Source organism: Phyllobates terribilis, unplaced genomic scaffold, assembly GCF_046119375.1.
Source record: "Phyllobates terribilis strain yellow unplaced genomic scaffold, ASM4611937v1 Scaffold_11__3_contigs__length_659146591, whole genome shotgun sequence".
NCBI lineage: Eukaryota > Metazoa > Chordata > Amphibia > Anura > Dendrobatidae > Phyllobates > Phyllobates terribilis.
In genome coordinates, this window is record NW_027362771.1 from 568218404 (window position 1) to 568231281 (window position 12878).

At 45.3% G+C, this 12878-nt stretch overlaps 16 non-coding genes across 16 annotated transcripts; all 16 read right to left on the reverse strand.

Annotated features, from left to right (window-relative positions):
* Positions 1-611: 611 nt before the first annotated feature.
* TRNAR-ACG (transfer RNA arginine (anticodon ACG)) lies at positions 612-684 on the reverse strand. The gene has a single exon. It is a non-coding gene; the product is annotated as a tRNA-Arg (tRNA).
* Positions 685-1303: 619 nt separating this feature from the next.
* TRNAR-ACG (transfer RNA arginine (anticodon ACG)) lies at positions 1304-1376 on the reverse strand. The gene has a single exon. It is a non-coding gene; the product is annotated as a tRNA-Arg (tRNA).
* Positions 1377-2611: 1235 nt separating this feature from the next.
* TRNAH-GUG (transfer RNA histidin (anticodon GUG)) lies at positions 2612-2683 on the reverse strand. The gene has a single exon. It is a non-coding gene; the product is annotated as a tRNA-His (tRNA).
* An 8-nt stretch (positions 2684-2691) lies between these two features.
* TRNAR-ACG (transfer RNA arginine (anticodon ACG)) lies at positions 2692-2764 on the reverse strand. The gene has a single exon. It is a non-coding gene; the product is annotated as a tRNA-Arg (tRNA).
* Positions 2765-3383: 619 nt separating this feature from the next.
* TRNAR-ACG (transfer RNA arginine (anticodon ACG)) lies at positions 3384-3456 on the reverse strand. The gene has a single exon. It is a non-coding gene; the product is annotated as a tRNA-Arg (tRNA).
* Positions 3457-6761: 3305 nt separating this feature from the next.
* On the reverse strand, positions 6762-6833 carry TRNAH-GUG (transfer RNA histidin (anticodon GUG)). Its single transcript has one exon. It is a non-coding gene; the product is annotated as a tRNA-His (tRNA).
* Positions 6834-6841: 8 nt separating this feature from the next.
* Positions 6842-6914, reverse strand: TRNAR-ACG (transfer RNA arginine (anticodon ACG)). Its single transcript has one exon. It is a non-coding gene; the product is annotated as a tRNA-Arg (tRNA).
* A 539-nt stretch (positions 6915-7453) lies between these two features.
* Positions 7454-7525, reverse strand: TRNAH-GUG (transfer RNA histidin (anticodon GUG)). Its single transcript has one exon. It is a non-coding gene; the product is annotated as a tRNA-His (tRNA).
* Positions 7526-8238: 713 nt separating this feature from the next.
* Positions 8239-8311, reverse strand: TRNAR-ACG (transfer RNA arginine (anticodon ACG)). The gene has a single exon. It is a non-coding gene; the product is annotated as a tRNA-Arg (tRNA).
* Positions 8312-8850: 539 nt separating this feature from the next.
* TRNAH-GUG (transfer RNA histidin (anticodon GUG)) lies at positions 8851-8922 on the reverse strand. The gene has a single exon. It is a non-coding gene; the product is annotated as a tRNA-His (tRNA).
* Positions 8923-9635: 713 nt separating this feature from the next.
* TRNAR-ACG (transfer RNA arginine (anticodon ACG)) lies at positions 9636-9708 on the reverse strand. The gene has a single exon. It is a non-coding gene; the product is annotated as a tRNA-Arg (tRNA).
* A 549-nt stretch (positions 9709-10257) lies between these two features.
* TRNAH-GUG (transfer RNA histidin (anticodon GUG)) lies at positions 10258-10329 on the reverse strand. Its single transcript has one exon. It is a non-coding gene; the product is annotated as a tRNA-His (tRNA).
* An 8-nt stretch (positions 10330-10337) lies between these two features.
* TRNAR-ACG (transfer RNA arginine (anticodon ACG)) lies at positions 10338-10410 on the reverse strand. Its single transcript has one exon. It is a non-coding gene; the product is annotated as a tRNA-Arg (tRNA).
* Positions 10411-11029: 619 nt separating this feature from the next.
* TRNAR-ACG (transfer RNA arginine (anticodon ACG)) lies at positions 11030-11102 on the reverse strand. The gene has a single exon. It is a non-coding gene; the product is annotated as a tRNA-Arg (tRNA).
* Positions 11103-11719: 617 nt separating this feature from the next.
* Positions 11720-11792, reverse strand: TRNAR-ACG (transfer RNA arginine (anticodon ACG)). The gene has a single exon. It is a non-coding gene; the product is annotated as a tRNA-Arg (tRNA).
* A 539-nt stretch (positions 11793-12331) lies between these two features.
* On the reverse strand, positions 12332-12403 carry TRNAH-GUG (transfer RNA histidin (anticodon GUG)). Its single transcript has one exon. It is a non-coding gene; the product is annotated as a tRNA-His (tRNA).
* Positions 12404-12878: the final 475 nt, after the last annotated feature.

Genomic DNA, 12878 nt, shown 5'->3' on the forward strand with positions numbered 1-12878 from the left:
AAGCTTGCTTACTCCTGCACCATATTGCTAAAGCAAAGGAAAACCTGCAACAGGGTGCCATTGCCATAAGTGCTTACTTGGCAGATAAGAGTCGATGGGAAGAAAAAAATCATGCAGGAGAGGAAGTTTGTTGTTTATTAGTGATGATCGAGCACTAGAAAGCTCGAGTGCTTGGTACTTGATGAGAGAGAAAGAGAGAGAGAGAGAAAGTCTCGAGCGCCACCCGTTACTCGATGGAGTAACTAGCGTACCCGAGTACCCCGATGCTCGATGCTCAATCGACAAGTGCCGAGCACGCTCGCTCATTACTAGTGTTTATTTCTGTCTAAATATACTGGTCATTTGTGGGGTATCTATTTGTCTCCAATTTTATGAGGAGGCAAAATGACTACTTGGCAGAAATCCACCAAGTAGAAGAAGAGAATGCAAAGAGAAGAAGAATTCATGCAGGAGATGAAGTGTGTTGTCTATTTACTGATTGCAAAAGATCCAAAAGCAGCTCATTTAAAGCTTTGCGCAGAATGCATAAGATGCCGTTACCCAGATTCGAACCGGGGTTGCTGCGGCCACAATGCAGAGTACTAACCACTATACGATCACGGCAACATTCTCGAGCCAGGTAGGAGTCGAACCTACAATCTTCTGATCCGTAGTCAGACGCGTTATCCATTGCGCCACTGGCCCTGTTGAAGAAGCTTGCTTACTCCTGCACCATATTGCTAAAGCAAAGGAAAACCTGCAACAGGGTGCCATTGCCATAAGTGCTTACTTGGCAGATAAGAGTCGATGGGAAGAAAAAAATCATGCAGGAGAGGAAGTTTGTTGTTTATTAGTGATGATCGAGCACTAGAAAGCTCGAGTGCTTGGTAATTGATGAGAGAGAAAGAGAGAGAGAGAGAAAGTCTCGAGCGCCACCCGTTACTCGATCGAGTAACTAGCGTACCCGAGTACCCCGATGCTCGATGCTCAATCGACAAGTGCCGAGCACGCTCGCTCATTACTAGTGTTTATTTCTGTCTAAATATACTGGTCATTTGTGAGGTAACTATTTGTCTCCAATTTTATGAGGAGGCAAAATGACTACTTGGCAGAAATCCACCAAGTAGAAGAAGAGAATGCAAAGAGAAGAAGAATTCATGCAGGAGATGAAGTGTGTTGTCTATTTACTGATTGCAAAAGATCCAAAAGCAGCTCATTTAAAGCTTTGCGCAGAATGCATAAGATGCCGTGACCCGGATTCGAACCGGGGTTGCTGCGGTCACAACGCAGAGTACTAACCACTATACGATCACGGAAACATTCTCGAGCCAGGTAGGAGTCGAACCTACAATCTTCTGATCCGTAGTCAGACGCGTTATCCATTGCACCACTGGCCCTGTTGAAGAAGCTTGCTTACTCCTGCACCATATTGCTAAAGCAAAAGAAAACCTGCAACAGGGTGCCATTGCCATAAGTGCTTACTTGGCAGATAAGAGTCGATGGGAAGAAAAAAATCATGCAGGAGAGGAAGTTTGTTGTTTATTAGTGATGATCGAGCACTAGAAAGCTCGAGTGCTTGGTACTCGATGAGAGAGAAAGAGAGAGAGAGAGAAAATCTCGAGCGCCACCCGTTACTCGATCGAGTAACTAGCGTACCCGAGTACCCCGATGCTCGATGCTCAATCGACAAGTGCCGAGCACGCTCGCTCATTACTAGTGTTTATTTCTGTCTAAATATACTGGTCATTTGTGAGGTATCTATTTGTCTCCAATTTTATGAGGAGGCAAAATGACTACTTGGCAGAAATCCACCAAGTAGAAGAAGAGAATGCAAAGAGAAGAAGAATTCATGCAGGAGATGAAGTGTGTTGTCTATTTACTGATTGCAAAAGATCCAAAAGCAGCTCATTTAAAGCTTTGCGCAGAATGCATAAGATGCCGTGACCCGGATTCAAAACAGGGTTGCTGCGGCCACAACGCAGAGTACTAACCACTATACGATCACGGCAACATTCTCAAGCCAGGAAGGAGTCGAACCTACAATCTTCTGATACGTAGTCAGACGCATTATCTATTGCGCCACTGGCCCTGTTGAAGAAGCTTGCTTACTCCTGCACCATATTGCTAAAGCAAAGGAAAACCTGCAACAGGGTGCCATTGCCATAAGTGCTTACTTGGCAGATAACAGTCGATGGGAAGAAAACAATCATGCAGGAGAGGAAGTTTGTTGTTTATTAGTGATGATCGAGCACTAGAAAGCTCGAGTGCTTGGTACTCGATGAGAGAGAAAGAGAGAGAGAGAGAGAGAAAGTCTCGAGCGCCACCCGTTACTCGATCGAGTAACTAGCGTACCCGAGTACCCCGATGCTCGATGCTCAATCGACAAGTGCCGAGCACGCTCGCACATTACTAGTGTTTATTTCTGTCTAAATATACTGGTCATTTGTGAGGTATCTATTTGTCTCCAATTTTATGAGGAGGCAAAATGACTACTTGGCAGAAATCCACCAAGTAGAAGAAGAGAATGCAAAGAGAAGAAGAATTCATGCAGGAGATGAAGTGTGTTGTCTATTTACTGGTTGCAAAAGATCCAAAAGCAGCTCATTTAAAGCTTTGCGCAGAATGCATAAGATGCCGTGACCCGGATTCGAACCGGGGTTGCTGCGGCCACAACGCAGAGTACTAACCACTATACGATCATGGCAACATTCTCGAGCCAGGTAGGAGTCAAACCTACAATCTTCTGATCCGTAGTCAGACGCGTTATCCATTGCGCCACTGGCCCTGTTGAAGAAGCTTGCTTACTCCTGCACCATATTGCTAAAGCAAAGGAAAACCTGCAACAGGGTGCCATTGCCATAAGTGCTTACTTGGCAGATAAGAGTCGATGGGAAGAAAAAAATAATGCAGGAGAGGAAGTTTGTTGTTTATTAGTGATGATCGAGCACTAGAAAGCTTGAGTGCTTGGTACTCGATGAGAGAGAAAGAGAGAGAGAGAGAAAGTCTCGAGCGCCACCCGTTACTCGATCGAGTAACTAGCGTACCCGAGTACCCCGATGCTCGATGCTCAATCGACAAGTGCCGAGCACGCTCGCTCATTACTAGTGTTTATTTCTGTCTAAATATACTGGTCATTTGTGAGGTATCTATTTGTCTCCAATTTTATGAGGAGGCAAAATGACTACTTGGCAGAAATCCACCAAGTAGAAGAAGAGAATGCAAAGAGAAGAAGAATTCATGCAGGAGATGAAGTGTGTTGTCTATTTACTGGTTGCAAAAGATCCAAAAGCAGCTCATTTAAAGCTTTGCGCAGAATGCATAAGATGCCGTGACCCGGATTCGAACAGGGGTTGCTGCGGCCACAACGCAGAGTACTAACCACTACACGATCATGGCAACATTCTTGAGCCAGGTAGGAGTCAAACCTACAATCTTCTGATCCGTAATCAGACGCGTTATCCATTGCGCCACTGGCCCTGTTGAAGAAGCTTGCTTACTCCTGCACCATATTGCTAAAGCAAAGGAAAACCTGCAACAGGGTGCCATTGCCATAAGTGCTTACTTGGCAGATAAGAGTCGATGGGAAGAAAAAAATCATGCAGGAGAGGAAGTTTGTTGTTTATTAGTGATGATCGAGCACTAGAAAGCTCGAGTGCTTGGTACTCGATGAGAGAGAAAGAGAGAGAGAGAGAAAGTCTCGAGCGCCACCCGTTACTCGATCGAGTAACTAGCGTACCCGAGTACCCCGATGCTCGATGCTCAATCGACAAGTGCCGAGCATGCTCGCTCATTACTAGTGTTTATTTCTGTCTAAATATACTGGTCATTTGTGAGGTATCTATTTGTCTCCAATTTTATGAGGAGGCAAAATGACTGCTTGGCAGAAATCCACCAAGTAGAAGTAGAGAATGCAAAGAGAAGAAGAATTCATGCAGGAGATGAAGTGTGTTGTCTATTTACTGGTTGCAAAAGATCCAAAAGCAGCTCATTTAAAGCTTTGCGCAGAATGCATAAGATGCTGTGACCCGGATTCAAACCGGGGTTGCTGCGGCCACAACGCAGAGTACTAACCACTATATGATCATGGCAACATTCTCGAGCCAGGTAGGAGTCGAACCTACAATCTTCTGATCCGTAGTTAGACGTGTTATCCATTGCGCCACTGGCCCTGTTGAAGAAGCTTGCTTACTCCTGCACCATATTGCTAAAGCAAAGGAAAACCTGCAACAGGGTGCCATTGCCATAAGTGCTTACTTGGCAGATAAGAGTCGATGGGAAGAAAAAAATCATGCAGGAGAGGAAGTTTGTTGTTTATTAGTGATGATCGAGCACTAGAAAGCTCGAGTGCTTGGTACTCGATGAGAGAGAAAGAGAGAGAGAGAGAAAGTCTCGAGCGCCACCCGTTACTCGATCGAGTAACTAGCGTACCCGAGTACCCCGATGCTCGATGCTCAATCGACAAGTGCCGAGCATGCTCGCTCATTACTAGTGTTTATTTCTGTCTAAATATACTGGTCATTTGTGAGGTATCTATTTGTCTCCAATTTTATGAGGAGGCAAAATGACTACTTGGCAGAAATCCACCAAGTAGAAGAAGAGAATGCAAAGAGAAGAAGAATTCATGCAGGAGATGAAGTGTGTTGTCTATTTACTGATTGCAAAAGATCCAAAAGCAGCTCATTTAAAGCTTTGCGCAGAATGCATAAGATGCCGTGACCCGGATTCGAACCGGGGTTGCTGCGGCCACAACGCAGAGTACTAACCACTATATGATCACGGCAACATTCTCGAGGCAGGTAGGAGTCGAACCTACAATCTTCTGATCCGTAGTCAGACGTGTTATCCATTGCGCCACTGGCCCTGTTGAAGAAGCTTGCTTACTCCTGCACCATATTGCTAAAGCAAAGGAAAACCTGCAACAGGGTGCCATTGCCATAAGTGCTTACTTGGCAGATAAGAGTCGATGGGAAGAAAAAAATCATGCAGGAGAGGAAGTTTGTTGTTTATTAGTGATGATCGAGCACTAGAAAGCTCGAGTGCTTGGTACTCGATGAGAGAGAAAGAGAGAGAGAGAGAAAGTCTCGAGCGCCACCCGTTACTCGATCGAGTAACTAGCGTACCCGAGTACCCCGATGCTCGATGCTCAATCGACAAGTGCCGAGCATGCTCGCTCATTACTAGTGTTTATTTCTGTCTAAATATACTGGTCATTTGTGAGGTATCTATTTGTCTCCAATTTTATGAGGAGGCAAAATGACTGCTTGGCAGAAATCCACCAAGTAGAAGAAGAGAATGCAAAGAGAAGAAGAATTCATGCAGGAGATGAAGTGTGTTGTCTATTTACTGGTTGCAAAAGATCCAAAAGCAGCTCATTTAAAGCTTTGCGCAGAATGCATAAGATGCTGTGACCCGGATTCAAACCGGGGTTGCTGCGGCCACAACGCAGAGTACTAACCACTATATGATCATGGCAACATTCTCGAGCCAGGTAGGAGTCGAACCTACAATCTTCTGATCCGTAGTTAGACGTGTTATCCATTGCGCCACTGGCCCTGTTGAAGAAGCTTGCTTACTCCTGCACCATATTGCTAAAGCAAAGGAAAACCTGCAACAGGGTGCCATTGCCATAAGTGCTTACTTGGCAGATAAGAGTCGATGGGAAGAAAAAAATCATGCAGGAGAGGAAGTTTGTTGTTTATTAGTGATGATCGAGCACTAGAAAGCTCGAGTGCTTGGTACTCGATGAGAGAGAAAGAGAGAGAGAGAGAAAGTCTCGAGCGCCACCCGTTACTCGATCGAGTAACTAGCGTACCCGAGTACCCCGATGCTCGATGCTCAATCGACAAGTGCCGAGCATGCTCGCTCATTACTAGTGTTTATTTCTGTCTAAATATACTGGTCATTTGTGAGGTATCTATTTGTCTCCAATTTTATGAGGAGGCAAAATGACTACTTGGCAGAAATCCACCAAGTAGAAGAAGAGAATGCAAAGAGAAGAAGAATTCATGCAGGAGATGAAGTGTGTTGTCTATTTACTGATTGCAAAAGATCCAAAAGCAGCTCATTTAAAGCTTTGCGCAGAATGCATAAGATGCTGTGACCCGGATTCGAACCGGGGTTGCTGCGGCCACAACACAGAGTACTAACCACTATATGATCACGGCAACATTCTCGAGGCAGGTAGGAGTCGAACCTACAATCTTCTGATCCGTAGTCAGACGTGTTATCCATTGCGCCACTGGCCCTGTTGAAGAAGCTTGCTTACTCCTGCACCATATTGCTAAAGCAAAGGAAAACCTGCAACAGGGTGCCATTGCCATAAGTGCTTACTTGGCAGATAAGAGTCGATGGGAAGAAAAAAATCATGCAGGAGAGGAAGTTTGTTGTTTATTAGTGATGATCGAGCACTAGAAAGCTCGAGTGCTTGGTACTCGATGAGAGAGAAAGAGAGAGAGAGAAAGTCTCGAGCGCCACCCGTTACTCGATCGAGTAACTAGCGTACCCGAGTACCCCGATGCTCGATGCTCAATCGACAAGTGCCGAGCACGCTCGCTCATTACTAGTGTTTATTTCTGTCTAAATATACTGGTCATTTGTGAGGTATCTATTTGTCTCCAATTTTATGAGGAGGCAAAATGACTACTTGGCAGAAATCCACCAAGTAGAAGAAGAGAATGCAAAGAGAAGAAGTATTCATGCAGGAGATGAAGTGTGTTGTCTATTTACTGATTGCAAAAGATCCAAAAGCAGCTCATTTAAAGCTTTGCGCAGAATGCATAAGATGCCGTGACCCGGATTCGAACCGGGGTTGCTGCGGCCACAACGCAGAGTACTAACCACTATACGATCACGGCAACATTCTCGAGCCAGGTAGGAGTCGAACCTACAATCTTCTGATCCGTAGTCAGACGCGTTATCCATTGCGCCACTGGCCCTGTTGAAGAAGCTTGCTTACTCCTGCACCATATTGCTAAAGCAAAGGAAAACCTGCAACAGGGTGCCATTGCCATAAGTGCTTACTTGGCAGATAAGAGTCGATGGGAAGAAAAAAATCATGCAGGAGAGGAAGTTTGTTGTTTATTAGTGATGATCGAGCACTAGAAAGCTCGAGTGCTTGGTACTTGATGAGAGAGAAAGAGAGAGAGAGACAAAGTCTCGAGCGCCACCCGTTACTCGATCGAGTAACTAGCGTACCCGAGTACCCCGATGCTCGATGCTCAATCGACAAGTGCCGAGCACGCTCGCTCATTACTAGTGTTTATTTCTGTCTAAATATACTGGTCATTTGTGAGGTATCTATTTGTCTCCAATTTTATGAGGAGGCAAAATGACTACTTGGCAGAAGTCCACCAAGTAGAAGAAGAGAATGCAAAGAGAAGAAGAATTCATGCAGGAGATGAAGTGTGTTGTCTATTTACTGATTGCAAAAGATCCAAAACCAGCTCATTTAAAGCTTTGCGCAGAATGCATAAGATGCCGTGACCCGGATTCGAACCGGGGTTGCTGCGGTCACAACGCAGAGTACTAACCACTATACGATCACGGCAACATTCTCGAGCCAGGTAGGAGTCAAACCTACAATCTTCTGATCCGTAGTCAGACGTGTTATCCATTGCGCCACTGGCCCTGTTGAAGAAGCTTGCTTACTCCTGCACCATATTGCTAAAGCAAAGGAAAACCTGCAACAGGGTGCCATTGCCATAAGTGCTTACTTGGCAGATAAGAGTCGATGGGAAGAAAAAAATCATGCAGGAGAGGAAGTTTGTTGTTTATTAGTGATGATCGAGCACTAGAAAGCTCGAGTGCTTGGTACTTGATGAGAGAGAAAGAGAGAGAAAGTCTCGAGCGCCACCCGTTACTCGATCGAGTAACTAGCGTACCCGAGTACCCCGATGCTCGATGCTCAATCGACAAGTGCCGAGCACGCTCGCTCATTACTAGTGTTTATTTCTGTCTAAATATACTGGTCATTTGTGAGGTATCTATTTGTCTCCAATTTTATGAGGAGGCAAAATGACTACTTGGCAGAAATCCACCAAGTAGAAGAAGAGAATGCAAAGAGAAGAAGAGAATGCAAAGAGAAGAAGAATTCATGCAGGAGATGAAGTGTGTTGTCTATTTACTGATTGCAAAAGATCCAAAAGCAGCTCATTTAAAGCTTTGCGCAGAATGCATAAGATGCCGTGACCCGGATTCGAACTGGGGTTGCTGCGGCCACAACGCAGAGTACTAACCGCTATACGATCACGGCAACTTTCTCGAGCCAGGTAGGAGTTGAACCTACAATCTTCTGATCCGTAGTCAGACGCGTTATCCATTGCGCCACTGGCCCTGTTGAAGAAGCTTGCTTACTCCTGCACCATATTGCTAAAGCAAAGGAAAACCTGCAACAGGGTGCCATTGCCATAAGTGCTTACTTGGCAGATAAGAGTCGATGGGAAGAAAAAAATCATGCAGGAGAGGAAGTTTGTTGTTTATTAGTGATGATTGAGCACTAGAAAGCTCGAGTGCTTGGTACTTGATGAGAGAGAAAGAGAGAGAGAGACAAAGTCTCGAGCGCCACCCGTTACTCGATCGAGTAACTAGCGTACCCGAGTACCCCGATGCTCGATGCTCAATCGACAAGTGCCGAGCACGCTCGCTCATTACTAGTGTTTATTTTTGTCTAAATATACTGGTCATTTGTGAGGTATCTATTTGTCTCCAATTTTATGAGGAGGCAAAATGACTACTTGGCAGAAGTCCACCAAGTAGAAGAAGAGAATGCAAAGAGAAGAAGAATTCATGCAGGAGATGAAGTGTGTTGTCTATTTACTGATTGCAAAAGATCCAAAACCAGCTCATTTAAAGCTTTGCGCAGAATGCATAAGATGCCGTGACCCGGATTCGAACCGGGGTTGCTGCGGTCACAACGCAGAGTACTAACCACTATACGATCACGGCAATATTCTCGAGCCAGGTAGGAGTCAAACCTACAATCTTCTGATACGTAGTCAGACGTGTTATCCATTGCGCCACTGGCCCTGTTGAAGAAGCTTGCTTACTCCTGCACCATATTGCTAAAGCAAAGGAAAACCTGCAACAGGGTGCCATTGCCATAAGTGCTTACTTGGCAGATAAGAGTCGATGGGAAGAAAAAAATCATGCAGGAGAGGAAGTTTGTTGTTTATTAGTGATGATCGAGCACTAGAAAGCTCGAGTGCTTGGTACTTGATGAGAGAGAAAGAGAGAGAAAGTCTCGAGCGCCACCCGTTACTCGATCGAGTAACTAGCGTACCCGAGTACCCCGATGCTCGATGCTCAATCGACAAGTGCCGAGCACGCTCGCTCATTACTAGTGTTTTTTTCTGTCTAAATATACTGGTCATTTGTGAGGTATCTATTTGTCTCCAATTTTATGAGGAGGCAAAATGACTACTTGGCAGAAATCCACCAAGTAGAAGAAGAGAATGCAAAGAGAAGAAGAGAATGCAAAGAGAAGAAGAATTCATGCAGGAGATGAAGTGTGTTGTCTATTTACTGATTGCAAAAGATCCAAAAGCAGCTCATTTAAAGCTTTGCGCAGAATGCATAAGACGCCATGACCCGGATTCGAACTGGGGTTGCTGCGGCCACAACGCAGAGTACTAACCGCTATACGATCACGGCAACTTTCTCGAGCCAGGTAGGAGTTGAACCTACAATCTTCTGATCCGTAGTCAGACGCGTTATCCATTGCGCCACTGGCCCTGTTGAAGAAGCTTGCTTACTCCTGCACCATATTGCTAAAGCAAAGGAAAACCTGCAACAGGGTGCCATTGCCATAAGTGCTTACTTGGCAGAAAAGAGTCGATGGGAAGAAAAAAATCATGCAGGAGAGGAAGTTTGTTGTTTATTAGTGATGATTGAGCACTAGAAAGCTCGAGTGCTTGGTACTCGATGAGAGAGAAAGAGAGAGAGAGAGAGAGAGAGAGAAAGTCTCGAGCGCCACCCGTTACTCGATCGAGTAACTAGCGTACCCGAGTACCCCGATGCTCGATGCTCAATCGACAAGTGCCGAGCACGCTCGCTCATTACTAGTGTTTATTTCTGTCTAAATATACTGGTCATTTGTGAGGTATCTATTTGTCTCCAATTTTATGAGGAGGCAAAATGACTACTTGGCAGAAATCCACCAAGTAGAAGAAGAGAATGCAAAGAGAAGAAGAATTCATGCAGGAGATGAAGTGTGTTGTCTATTTACTGATTGCAAAAGATCCAAAAGCAGCTCATTTAAAGCTTTGCGCAGAATGCATAAGATGCCGTGACCCGGATTCGAACCGGGGTTGCTGCGGCCACAACGCAGAGTACTAACCACTATACGATCACGGCAACATTCTCGAGCCAGGTAGGAGTCGAACCTACAATCTTCTGATCCGTAGTCAGACGCGTTATCCATTGCGCCACTGGCCCTGTTGAAGAAGCTTGCTTACTCCTGCACCATATTGCTAAAGCAAAGGAAAACCTGCAACAGGGTGCCATTGCCATAAGTGCTTACTTGGCAGATAAGAGTCGATGGGAAGAAAAAAATCATGCAGGAGAGGAAGTTTGTTGTTTATTAGTGATGATCGAGCACTAGAAAGCTCGAGTGCTTGGTACTCGATGAGAGAGAAAGAGAGAGAGAGAGAAAGTCTCGAGCGCCACCCGTTACTCGATCGAGTAACTAGCGTACCCGAGTACCCCGATGCTCGATGCTCAATCGACAAGTGCCGAGCACGCTCGCTCATTACTAGTGTTTATTTCTGTCTAAATATACTGGTCATTTGTGAGGTATCTATTTGTCTCCAATTTTATGAGGAGGCAAAATGACTACTTGGCAGAAATCCACCAAGTAGAAGAAGAGAATGCAAAGAGAAGAAGAATTCATGCAGGAGATGAAGTGTGTTGTCTATTTACTGATTGCAAAAGATCCAAAAGCAGCTCATTTAAAGCTTTGCGCAGAATGCATAAGATGCCGTGACCTGGATTCGAACCGGGGTTGCTGCGGCCACAACGCAGAGTACTAATCACTATACGATCACGGCAACATTCTCGAGCCAGGTAGGAAACGAACCTACAATCTTCTGATCCGTAGTCAGACGCGTTATCCATTGCGCCACTGGCCCTGTTGAAGAAGCTTGCTTACTCCTGCACCATATTGCTAAAGCAAAGGAAAACCTGCAACAGGGTGCCATTGCCATAAGTGCTTACTTGGCAGATAAGAGTCGATGGGAAGAAAAAAATCATGCAGGAGAGGAAGTTTGTTGTTTATTAGTGATGATCGAGCACTAGAAAGCTCGAGTGCTTGGTACTCGATGAGAGAGAAAGAGAGAGAGAGAAAGTCTCGAGCGCCACCCGTTACTCGATCGAGTAACTAGCGTACCCGAGTACCCCGATGCTCGATGCTCAATCGACAAGTGCCGAGCACGCTCGCTCATTACTAGTGTTTATTTCTGTCTAAATATACTGGTCATTTGTGAGGTATCTATTTGTCTCCAATTTTATGAGGAGGCAAAATGACTACTTGGCAGAAATCCACCAAGTAGAAGAAGAGAATGCAAAGAGAAGAAGAATTCATGCAGGAGATGAAGTGTGTTGTCTATTTACTGATTGCAAAAGATCCAAAAGCAGCTCATTTAAAGCTTTGCGCAGAATGCATAAGATGCCGTGACCTGGATTCGAACCGGGGTTGCTGCGGCCACAACGCAGAGTACTAACCACTATACGATCACGGCAACATTCTCGAGCCAGGTAGGAGTCGAACCTACAATCTTCTGATCCGTAGTCAGACGCGTTATCCATTGCGCCACCGGCCCTGTTGAAGAAGCTTGCTTACTCCTGCACCATATTGCTAAAGCAAAGGAAAACCTGCAACAGGGTGCCATTGCCATAAGTGCTTACTTGGCAGATAAGAGTCGATGGGAAGAAAAAAATCATGCAGGAGAGGAAGTTTGTTGTTTATTAGTGATGATCGAGCACTAGAAAGCTCGAGTGCTTGGTACTCGATGAGAGAGAAAGAGAGAGAGAGAGAAAGTCTCGAGCGCCACCCGTTACTCGATCGAGTAACTAGCGTACCCGAGTACCCCGATGCTCGATGCTCAATCGACAAGTGCCGAGCACGCTCACTCATTACTAGTGTTTATTTCTGTCTAAATATACTGGTCATTTGTGAGGTATCTATTTGTCTCCAATTTTATGAGGAGGCAAAATGACTACTTGGCAGAAATCCACCAAGTAGAAGAAGAGAATGCAAAGAGAAGAAGAATTCATGCAGGAGATGAAGTGTGTTGTCTATTTACTGATTGCAAAAGATCCAAAAGCAGTTCATTTAAAGCTTTGCGCAGAATGCATAAGATGCCGTAACCCGGATTCGAACCGGGGTTGCTGCGGCCACAACGCAGAGTACTAACCACTATACGATCACGGCAACATTCTCGAACCAGGTAGGAGTCGAACCTACAATCTTCTGATCCGTAGTCAGACGTGTTATCCATTGCGCCTCTGGCCCTGTTGAAGAAGCTTGCTTACTCCTGCACCATATTGCTAAAGCAAAGGAAAACCTGCAACAGGGTGCCATTGCCATAAGTGCTTACTTGGCAGATAAGAGTCGATGGGAAGAAAAAAATCATGCAGGAGAGGAAGTTTGTTGTTTATTAGTGATGATCGAGCACTAGAAAGCTCGAGTGCTTGGTACTCGATGAGAGAGAAAGAGAGAGAGAGAGAAAGTCTCGAGCGCCACCCGTTACTCGATCGAGTAACTAGCGTACCCGAGTACCCCGATGCTCGATGCTCAATCGACAAGTGCCGAGCACGCTCGCTCATTACTAGTGTTTATTTCTGTCTAAATATACTGGTCATTTGTGAGGTATCTATTTGTCTCCAATTTTATGAGGAGGCAAAAT